General features: G+C 35.4%; 1 long non-coding RNA gene across 1 annotated transcript; it reads left to right on the top strand.

The window, feature by feature from the left end:
• Positions 1 to 207: 207 nt before the first annotated feature.
• LOC121865715 lies at positions 208 to 10,369 on the top strand. Its single transcript, XR_006088798.1, has 2 exons — positions 208 to 336; positions 9,924 to 10,369. It is a non-coding gene; the product is annotated as an uncharacterized LOC121865715 (long non-coding RNA).
• Positions 10,370 to 11,170: the final 801 nt, after the last annotated feature.

The raw sequence follows: 11,170 nt of genomic DNA, 5'->3' as shown, positions 1-11,170 counted from the left end.
TTGGGAGAAAAAATGCAGTTATTGTTTGGGTTGAGGCAACTAGATATGTCTGATTACAGCAAATGTGTTATTGTCAATTTGTAGGTGAAAGATTTTATCCTCAATAGATGTAGGTTAACATTACACCTGGAGGCAAATGCCTAAAGAAGGAAGGATATTCCTTTTAGTTGTGTGAAAAAATATTAAAGAAAGTATATTATCATAAGTTTTCTTTTACAGAAAAGATGTATACTACTCCCACGAGGAAAGAACGACTATCTTTGATTATATCATCAAAACGAAGAGGTTCGGGGAGGTTAAAGGCACAGTGTTTGGCAGGATATGGCCGAGGCCCAGGTAATACTACACCTCTTACTGCAGTACCTGTTCCTGTTATAACACATGAACCATCATGTTTAATAATACTCTACTTGTTTTATGCATGCATACATACAGTCGGCCCTTAACATACGCGGGGGTGTTAGGTAAGAGAGATACCTGTGAATGTTAAAAATCCGTGTACTTTTGCCCCCCCCCCCCCCTAAAAAAACCCTGGCCCCCCCCCATGTCCTTATTTACCGTATAATGTATACCTGTGTGTAGTTCGAGTTTTTAAGACCAAATTATTTGGCAAAAAATTGGGGGTCGACCTCTAAGAGGGTAATAGTTTCGTTAGGTTGAAAAATATTTACCAGTAACTACCAGTAAACAATGGAAACAACACACCAACGCACCACCAGCTCTGAGTGTCGGTACAGTCGCCAGGGCAGTCTCTTGCGTCATCATAGCAAGCCCAAAGTAGCCAAATGCATGGTATGGTATGCACAGGACGATGTAAAACTTAAAGTATTCATTTTTTTAAAGTTTATTTATAGATACTGTACATAAATTTTTGTTCATTACATTTGAAACATCAATCTTTGTTAATTAAATTTGAAACAAAAGAAAACTACGATACCGTATTTTCATTAAAATATTATATCACAAGTATATTTTACCTTAACTGTGACTGAATGAATATATTTTCAGAAATAAATATGAAAATGTAATATTTTGGCTGAAATGACGTACATATTACAGTGGAAAGTGGGATAAAATCATGACGAAAACAATGACTTTCACTTTCTTTCGTTGTTCAAAAGATTTTACTGTAATCGCTTTTTGAATGGTTTTAAGTTAAAAAACTTTTGTACCATACTGTATTACAATAATATTCTATCCTATCATTAGTCTCATAATCCCACAACTGAAAACCATTTGAGAAGCGATTACGGTAACATCTTTTGAACGAAAGAAAGCGAAAGTCATTGCTTTCGTCACAATTTTATCCCACTTTCCACTGTAATACGTACATCATTTCAGCATAAATATTACATTTCCATATTCTCAGAAATAAATAGTAGTTTTGTTGAAACGTAATGTACAGTATTTAATATTAAAATACAAAAAGAGCTATAAAAACAATGAATACTGTACACCCGTAATGTACTGGCTGTCATCTCCACTCGTCCCTGCTCCCGCCAGTTACCACTCCTCCTCTATCCCTCCACCTTCTCCACATTGTCACTACTGTTGTATTACAATAATATTCTATCCTAATTCACTTGAATAAATGCTACGATACCATATTTCTGAATATTTTCATTAAAATCCATCAAAATCATTTTCCTTGTCATCGTTTTCAACACCAAACAGCTCCTCCCAGTCTTCTCCTTGAACAGGGCTAGAGGGTACGTGTTTTTTGAATCGTTTTCAGTTAAAAAATGTTACATCACATGTCTATTTTACCTAAACTGCGCCTGAATGAATATATTCTCAGAAGTAAATACTGTAGTAGTTTTGCTGAAACGTGATGTATTTTAATGTAAAATAGGATAAAATATATGACGAAAACAAAAGACTTTACCTAACCTTCCGATGTTCAAGAAATGTTACTCGTTTTTTTAATAGTTTTCTGTTAAAATACTGTTATATTACAATGATATTCTATTCATACTGTGCTTGATATACTACATTCACGGAAATGTAATATTTTTGCTGAAATGACGTACGTATTACAGTGGAAAGAGGGATAATCGTGACGAAAACAATGACTTTGGCTCTCTTTCGTTCAAAAGATGTTACTCAGAATGTAAATGGATCAAAATAAATTAAGAAATTTATGTAAATCTACCCAAAAATGCAGTTGAAAAACTTTTTATAAAATGTACTACAGTATTGTACACTAATGTACTACATTTTTTATATCTTGAGCAAAATATATGACGCTTATATTCAAATTAATCTCTCTCTTGCAAGGATTTCAGCAATGCAAATTATATTACAGTAAAAGTCCAAAAATCCGGATGCCAGAAATCCGGACCACCCGAGAATCCTGATTTTTTTAGCAGGCTTTTGTGTATATGTGCGCATGCGTGAGCGCCACAGCTGCACAGCGACAACAAGCGACCACGTGGTCGCCAATTTAAAATGAGCAATCAAACTGTGACAACATACCGTTTATAGGTCGACCCTGATTTTTTGATCAAGAAATCGTTAATTTATGATATTCCTCGTTTATAGTTTGACCCACGTTTTTGAGGGTAATGGAACAGCAAAACCTTCAGTAAAAACACTCTATGTCCTATAAACTGAGGCTCGCCGTGCCTGAAACACAAGTGCCGAAGGCAAATTGTTTACCATTTATTATTACGACACTTTACACTGAAACGCGGGTAGTTTCAACAAAAATATTGTATATTTCCATTCAAATATTTATTCAATTCAATTAGGAAGGAATATTATTGTAATACAACAGTTTTTTAACTAAACCATTCGAAAAGCGATTTCGGTAACATCTTTTGAAGGAAAGAAAGCGAAAGTCATTGTTTTCGTCACGATTTTATCCCACTTTCCACTGTAATCTGTACGTAATTTTAGCAAAAATATTACATTTCGTGAATGTATTATATCAAGCACAGTATGAATAGAATATCATTGTAATATAACAGAATTTCATCCGAAAACTATTAAAAAAACGAGTAACATCTTAAGAACATCGGAAGCTTAGGAAAAGTCTTTTGTTTTCGTCATGTATTTTTATCCTATTTTACATTGAAATACATCACGTTTCAGCAAAACTATTTATTTCCAAGAATATATTCATTCGGGCGCAGTTTAAGTAAAATATACGTGTGATGTAATAGTTTTTTAACTGAAAACAATTCGAAAAACACGTACCCTCTAGCCCCGTTCAAGGAGAGGACCGGGAGAAGCTGTTTGGTGCTGCAGACGATGACAAGGAAAACGATTTTGATGGATTTTAATGAAAATATTCAGAAATATGGTATCGTAGTATTTATTCAAGTCAATTAGGATAGAATATTATTGTAATACAACAGTTTTTTAACTGAAAACCATTCGAAAAGGGATTACGGTAACATCTTTTGAACGAAAGAAAGATTAAGTCATTGTTTTCGTCACGATTTTATCCAACTTTCCTCTGTAATACGTACGCCATTTCAGCAAAAATATTACATTTCCGTGAATGCATTATATCAAGCACAGTATGAATAGAATACCGGTGTAACATAACATTATTTTGAGTCTTACTCTTTCCATTTACAGAGTACTGTACAAGCCCATGATAATGGCTCCTATAGGTGATAAACTTCGTTGTGTGAAGAGAAAGAATAACTCGTTGAAATTGAGTGACAAACTTGAAATAATTAAGAAACTAGAATGTGGTGTGAGCAATACTGTTCTAATGGAAACATACGACATTGGAAAATCTACATTTTATGATATAAAAAAGGCAAAGAATAAAATTCTAGAATTCACAGCTTTTTCATTAAAACTGCTCGTTTTGGGGACAGATGTTACCCTCACTCCCAAACATGGCAGGTTTTCTGCAGGTACAATACTACAGTTTCCTCCCATACTGTACAGTATTAACAGACCAACTGCCCAAACGGCTCATTACCGGTAGTTATGATGTCGCTACGATAACTTATACAAATGTGAATCATAATTTAATGTTGACTCGGCCATAGTGAGCTTCAACATTTATGCCACTGATGAATGAGTCTTGATCACACACAACTGTAAGGCGGCCTTCTCTTGCCACTCCATCTCTCCTCTGGCCTTTATTGTGTAAAAGCCAAGAATTATTATTGTGTTAGGATGTAGTGGATCTCTGAGGTGACAATGATAAATGTTTTGGTGTTAAGTCGGTGGTGTGGTACTGTGCAGGTCTGACCACCTGTTACAAACTACTGCAGGGAGTGAAGACCTTCCTTAAAAGGTTAACTTGGCAGGATTCAGAAGGTCACAACACAGACGTCATCAACGGCACTTGATGGTTTATAACAAAGCCATTTTTTATGACTTACTTTTGACCTTGATGATGTGGTTCAGCCATTATCAGATGCAGGTCAGGAACACTGACGACTGTTCCTCTATAATGCTCACTGAGTAAATGAGGATAGTTGCTTCAAAGGCTCCACTGGGCAGATTGTTACCAGGTTTGTTACAATTCTTAATTATTACATGGGAATTATACATTTTCCACAATATATACTAAACTGTATACCTTAATGTTGTCTCTATATACATGGTGAACTATACCTGGGTTGTCTATATTGTTTTAGCTGTAGTAAGATACCAACTATCTCACTTGTTAACACTTGCCTGAGCAGAGTGTAGGAATTTAGTTAGCTGGTACCTTTGATGCAGCTGAGTGAGATATATGGTCTTCTCACGTCATGTCACCTTTGATACAGCTGAGTGAGATATAGGGTCATCTCGTGTCATGTCACCTTTGATGCAGCTGAGTGAGATATAGGGTCATCTCGTGTCATGTCACCTTTGATACAGCTGAGTGAGATATATGGTCTTCTCACGTCATGTCACCTTTGATACAGCTGAGTGAGATATAGGGTCATCTCACGTCATGTCACCTTTGATACAGTCGTAGATCGTTTAAATCGTCACAGCTGTCCTGGGTTGTACTTGTAATTATCTTAGCTTGTAAGTTAAGCAAGACACACAGGTATGGTTCTCTTCACTCGTTGTTCCTTGATTTAATGTAAACACACATGCTGATTTAATAGTTATATTGGGTAGTAATGTCTGTACAATTATTTGGTATCGATAGACTAATGAGCATTAGCTATTGGCTTGTTATTAGCTGATATATTTAGAGCGAGGTACAGCCCGGAGAGCTGGTCTCACGACACCCGACTTTAGGGCATCGTGTCGGGCTGTGAACTGGGCTGAACTCTCTTGAGTCAAGTGACTGGACAGTAATCACACTTCAACAGGTCATTAATTAAACAACCTACCACACACTGAGGGTTGAGTCTGCAGTTTAATGGGCTGTACACCCTAGGAGGTGTGACAGAACAAATGTTTATGGGCTGTACACCCTAGAAGTGTGACAGAACAAATGTTTATGGGCTGTACACCCTAGGAGGTGTGACAGAACAAATGTTTATGGGCTGTACACCCTAGGAGGTGTGACAGATCAAATGTTTATGGGCTGTACACCCTAGGAGGTGTGACAGAACAAATGTTTATGGGCTGTGCACCCTAGGAGGTGTGACAGAAGAAATGTTTATGGGCTGTGCACCCTAGAACAATGTTTATGGGCTGTGCACAAGAACAAATGTTTATGGGCTGTACACCCTAGAAGTGTGACAAAATGTGTTACAGAACAAATGTTTATGGGCTGTACACCCTAGGAGGTGTGACAGAACAAATGTTTATGGGCTGTACACCCTAGGAGGTGTGACAGATCAAATGTTTATGGGCTGTACACCCTAGGGTGTGACAGAACAAATGTTTATGGGCTGTACACCCTAGGAGGTGTGACAGAACAAATGTTTATGGGCTGTACACCCTAGGAGGTGTGACAGAACAAATGTTTATGGGCTGTACACCCTAGGAGGTGTGACAGAACAAATGTTTATGGGCTGTACACCCTAGGAGGTGTGACAGATCAAATGTTTATGGGCTGTACACCCTAGGAGGTGTGACAGAACAAATGTTTATGGGCTGTGCACCCTAGGAGGTGTGACAGAAGAAATGTTTATGGGCTGTGCACCCTAGGAGGTGTGACAGAACACATGTTTATGTAGCTGTATGCTCAATAGTCTGGGTGATAGAATGTATATAATGAATATATGTCCTTAGCTCATATTTATATAATATTAATGTGAGAGGCTAATACAATATACTGAACTGTATACCTATACAGTATTGTCTATATACATGGTGAACTGTATACCTGTATTGGCTATATACATGCTGAACTGTATACCTACATTGTCTATATGCAGGTTGAACCAATTGTAAACTTATGTGATAAGTTTACATAATAATTATATATCTATCTATCTAAAGTAGTCTAGTGTATGTAAATATTTTGATCTTTTCCCTGATAATGTTGTTTCATCACAGGTGTTACTCTGTTGTAGTGTGAGGTGGAGGTCAATATTAAACTGAGGTGTTTAGCTGTGGCTTTGGAAGATTGACAATTTGTCTTATTTTAATTATAAACCAGAACACCTTTATTTCTCACTGTTTATCCAGGTATAATTTGGCTAAATTTATATTTTAATTTTACCTGGACTTAGAATTCCATCACAATATGATTTGAAATTAAAGAACAAAATTGTTTTTAAGGACTTTAGAATTAGTGTGATTTAGTGAGACTGTTGAACCGTTCAGGTACTTTACATATATTTACCATTTAGGTTAAACTAAACCATAAATACATTTTATTGTTCGTTTAGGAATTCTATCTCATTAGTTCGGTGTCATTTAATGTTGCCGTAAAATCTGTCGAGTGACTTGAGCGGCAATTATTCTGTTATAGTCATGGCAGTTAATGTTGTTTTTGGAGATAAAGTTTATTGTGTAGTGATCTCCGTTAAAACAAACTATTTTTATTGTCCAAATTTGTCGCGCTGGGTTATGAAGGTGTGCGTGGTGGGAAAGGCTTTGGAATAAGGAATACTGAAGGTGAAAGAACACTTGAGTTTGGGGATGGTATGTAACATGTGTTTAAGAATAGGGCAAGTAGGCTGACCATGTAGGCCTAAGGCAGGTGGCACAGAAACCCAGATTGGCTACATTTTGGTCAGGAAATTAGAACAGGTTGCTTGTGTGTGTTACTTAAAGATGGAGGGAGAGGAAGAAGGTGGATGTTCCAAGAAGGAAAGTGTGGGAATTGTGAAGGAACTGAATGTAAAAGAAGCATTTTCTTATGAGTTGAGAGGCTAGGAAGCAGCCAGTGAGGGGCAGTGTACCAAGACGCTGGGCCATAATAAAAGATGTTCCGTTGAGTGTGGTTGATGGCGGGAATGATGAAGTGGAAAGAGAGATAAAAAGAGAAAAGAAGATTGTGTGAGATGTGGAAGATGGTTGGCAACAGAGAGAAGTACAGTACCTGGAGGCTAAACTGAGATGGTTCAGGAGAGAAAGGAGGAAACTAACTGGGTCAAGAGATACACAAATGAATGTGGAGGGGAGGGGAGTTACAGGTAGCTAAAGAATGACATGACGATAGGTTGTAAAGAAATGTCGGTGCTACTATAGTACCTGAGTATGTTTGTTGGTTGGAATGATGAGGAACAATCTGAACAGAAAACAAATGAATACAGTAATTGAACACAAAAAATTTAGGAATTGTCGAGTAATATCAAAATATTCGGAACTCGGTTAATTCGTATTTTCGGTAATTTGAGTGACGCAGAGTCTCTTTTGTCAAATTAATGAGAGTATAGTGCCGTTTGTGGTCCACCGAATTCCTGAAAATACAAATTAACCGAGTTCCGAATATTTTGACATTATTCCACACTTTCTCAATCTTTTTGTTCAATTATTTGTTCGTTTTCTGTTCAGATTGTTCCTCATTATTCCAACCAACAAACATACTCAGTTACCATGCCTTGACTGCCACACAAAATAATCTTATTTATAATTACTGTGCAAACAAATATTTTTTAAGTGCACAAACAGTAATTATAAAGTAAATAATACAGTAATAAATAACTGTAAGACTTACTGCACATTGTGAGGTGAACTGATAATATGTGGATGATATTCAGAAAGTGTAATAGTATTGAGGATCAGGTCTGGGGTCCACTGCTCTCATCAAGAAGATTAATCCCCAACCTACCTAACTCAGGAGACTTTTCCTTTGTTCTATGTATTTCTCCCTTGTTTTGTTGCGTTAGTTGGCAGAAGAGGGACCTATAGTGTGTTTTATCCCAGCTGAGAAGAGATACGTAATTTGTGTATTATTGTGGGTAAAAATAAGTATATATTAAATGCGTCCTCCGAGAGCGTCAATTTGCCACCAGAGTTTAACAGTTAATTCTTGTATAATATTTCTGATAAACTTCCTACATGTTTATGTTTGATATAATTAATGTATGAATCTTTAAATAATTAAGCTAAATGTCTTTCTAGTCAGAAATGGTTATTATGAATAAACTCGTTTAGAAATACATCATTACTTCAGGAGGAAATCGGACAGATTTGCAACAGCCAATCAGGTGTAACTCTTGAGGAGGGGGCGGGGCATCTCTTCTCATCTGATAAAAAATGCACTATAGTCAAATCAGCTCCAAAATTTCATCTTATATTTCTCCAATGAGGGTTTTTACTTCATTTACCAGTGTGGCCGTTACACTTATGGAATATCATCTACGATCTCACCTCTCATTATTTATTACTGTATTATTTACTTTAATATTGTAAGTACATTTTATAACTATTTATATTTGCACAATAATTATAAATATAATATTGTATATGACAGCCAAGGCAACTTTTTGAACCACTCAGTTATTCAATGAAAGTCCAAAAATTCATCGTTAAAAATATTCTAAGTCCAAAAATTCATCATTTAAAATATTTAAGTCTAAAAATTCATCATTTAAAATATTCTAAGTCCAAAAATTCATCGTTTAAAGTATTCTAAGTCCAAAATTTATTCTAAGTCCAAAAATTCATTGTTTAAAAATATTCTAAGTCCAAAAATGGCCAAAATTATTCCTGGGCATATTTTGAGTAATAAATTTTTGTGTGGCTTTAGAGGTAAAACATTTGTGCCATTCTTACGAGCTCCAGCTTGGCATCTGTGTATTATAAGGCATAACGGACTACCTGGACGTGGGGAGAGTAACTCACTGGGCCCCTACTGAGTTACTCTTCCCACGGCCAGGTAATCCATTATGCTTGTATTTTTTTATATTATTGGTGAATGATAATTTGAAGGCCTTCCTCCGGAGACGCTTCCGATTATCTTTTACCAAATTTTTTCAACGTTAGTCCTGGCAATGGCAAACTCAAAAAACACTTAAGGGTAAAAAAAGGGAAATTTTTTTGCTCAAATTTTGCAATTTTTAGCCATTTTTTCATAAAAAAAATGCCAATTTTTTCATATTTTTAGCTATTTTTTCATATTTTTAGCTATTTTTTCATATTTTTAGCTATTTTTTTTCAGGTTTTTAGGTTATTTTAGTTATTTTTTTTATTTTATATATTTTATTTATATATTTTTATTTATATATTTTATTTATATATATTTTTTATTAATATATATTTTATTTTATATTTTTTTATTTAATTATATTTTATTTATTTATATATTTTTTATTTATATATTTTATTTATATATATTTTTTTATATTTTATATTTTTTTATTTATATATACAGTATATATATATTATTTATATATTGTTTATTTTTCATTTGTATATTATATTTGTATATAATGAATTAAGATATTTTTTTCAAGTATTTCATTAAATTATTTTGCTTCAAAATCTGAAGCTGAACTTAGTCAATTTTCTGTAAAAGTTGAAAATATTGTAAATGCTTGAAAAAGTTAATAAAGACGTAATGACATTTAGACATTTATTAATGGAAACTTAATGGCTCTATAAATTTGCAGGCCAGGGCAGCAAGCACAGAGCAGTCCAGGGGAGCGGTAGTCCAGGGCAGCAGCACACACAGAGCAGAGCCGTCTAGGACAGCAGCATGCACAGAGCAGAGCCGTCCAGGGGAGCGGTAGTCCAGGGCAGCAGCACACACAGAGCAGAGCTGTCTAGGACAGCAGCACACACACAGCAGAGCCGTCCAGGGCAGCAGCCAGCAAGCACAGAGCAGAGCCGTCCAGGGCAGCAGCCAGCAAGCAAGCAAGCACAGAGCAGAGCCGTCCAGGGCAGCAGCCAGCAAGCAAGCACAGAGCAGAGCCGTCCAGGGCAGCAGCCAGCCAGCAAGCACAGAGCAGAGCCGTACAGGGAAGTCCAAGGCAGTAACCAGTAATCACAGTCTAGGGCAGCACGGCACTCCAGTGTTCAGAACAACATTTCTATACAAAATAAAATGTTAAATTAATATTCAAATTTTTTAACCATAAAAATGTTTTAAATATAGTAATGACAAAATGAACTGTAGTGTTTTAGACAAAATTCCTTAACACTTGACAGAACCAAATTTATAAACTCAATAGAAAAATAAGAATTTTTGTTAATTTGAATTTTTCACCAAATGATCCTTGAGAACAAGTGTCTAGGGAATATTATCAGTAACTGTACAGCAACTTAACCTAAGTGTACAAGTTATGGTTCATATTAACTAAACTATAAAAACCAAAAACCTTTCATTACAAAACTTACCCACAAGTGAGTTTAGTTTAACCATAATAGTTATTGATGCTTAACTACAATATTTCCTGTATCTTTGGTTCATAGTTTTGGTAATATATTTTAAATGTTTTCTTTCAATGACTTGACCCAGAACTTATTGATTTGTGATGAATATTTTTACTTTCCACTAACTTTACGTCAATGAATTCCTCGAGTGGGTCAGTCACAGGTCTGGTACAGTATTACAAGTGAATGTTGCTAAGAGTACTTTATTATTTACTAAACATACTCATCTTGTAGGTAACTTTATGTACTTTACTGAATTAATTAAAGTCAAGCATAAACATGACCAATAATTATTTCTGGTGTTATAAATTTGATGTATTAAACGATTGGTTACGGCTAGAGTCCAGTTTTGGGGCTTTTAACTTTGGTCAATTATTATGATATTCCTGTCATCAATAAAGGATCATAGGTACAGTCAGGATCAAAAGTGTTGAACACTTGGCAATATCTGTCATCTACTTGAGTTATATGATTGGGATATATC

The sequence above is a fragment of the Homarus americanus genome, unplaced genomic scaffold (assembly GCF_018991925.1).
Source record: "Homarus americanus isolate GMGI-L3 unplaced genomic scaffold, GMGI_Hamer_2.0 scaffold29116, whole genome shotgun sequence".
NCBI classification, from domain to species: Eukaryota; Metazoa; Arthropoda; class Malacostraca; order Decapoda; family Nephropidae; genus Homarus; species Homarus americanus.
This window is presented reverse-complemented; position numbering and strand designations above follow the sequence as displayed.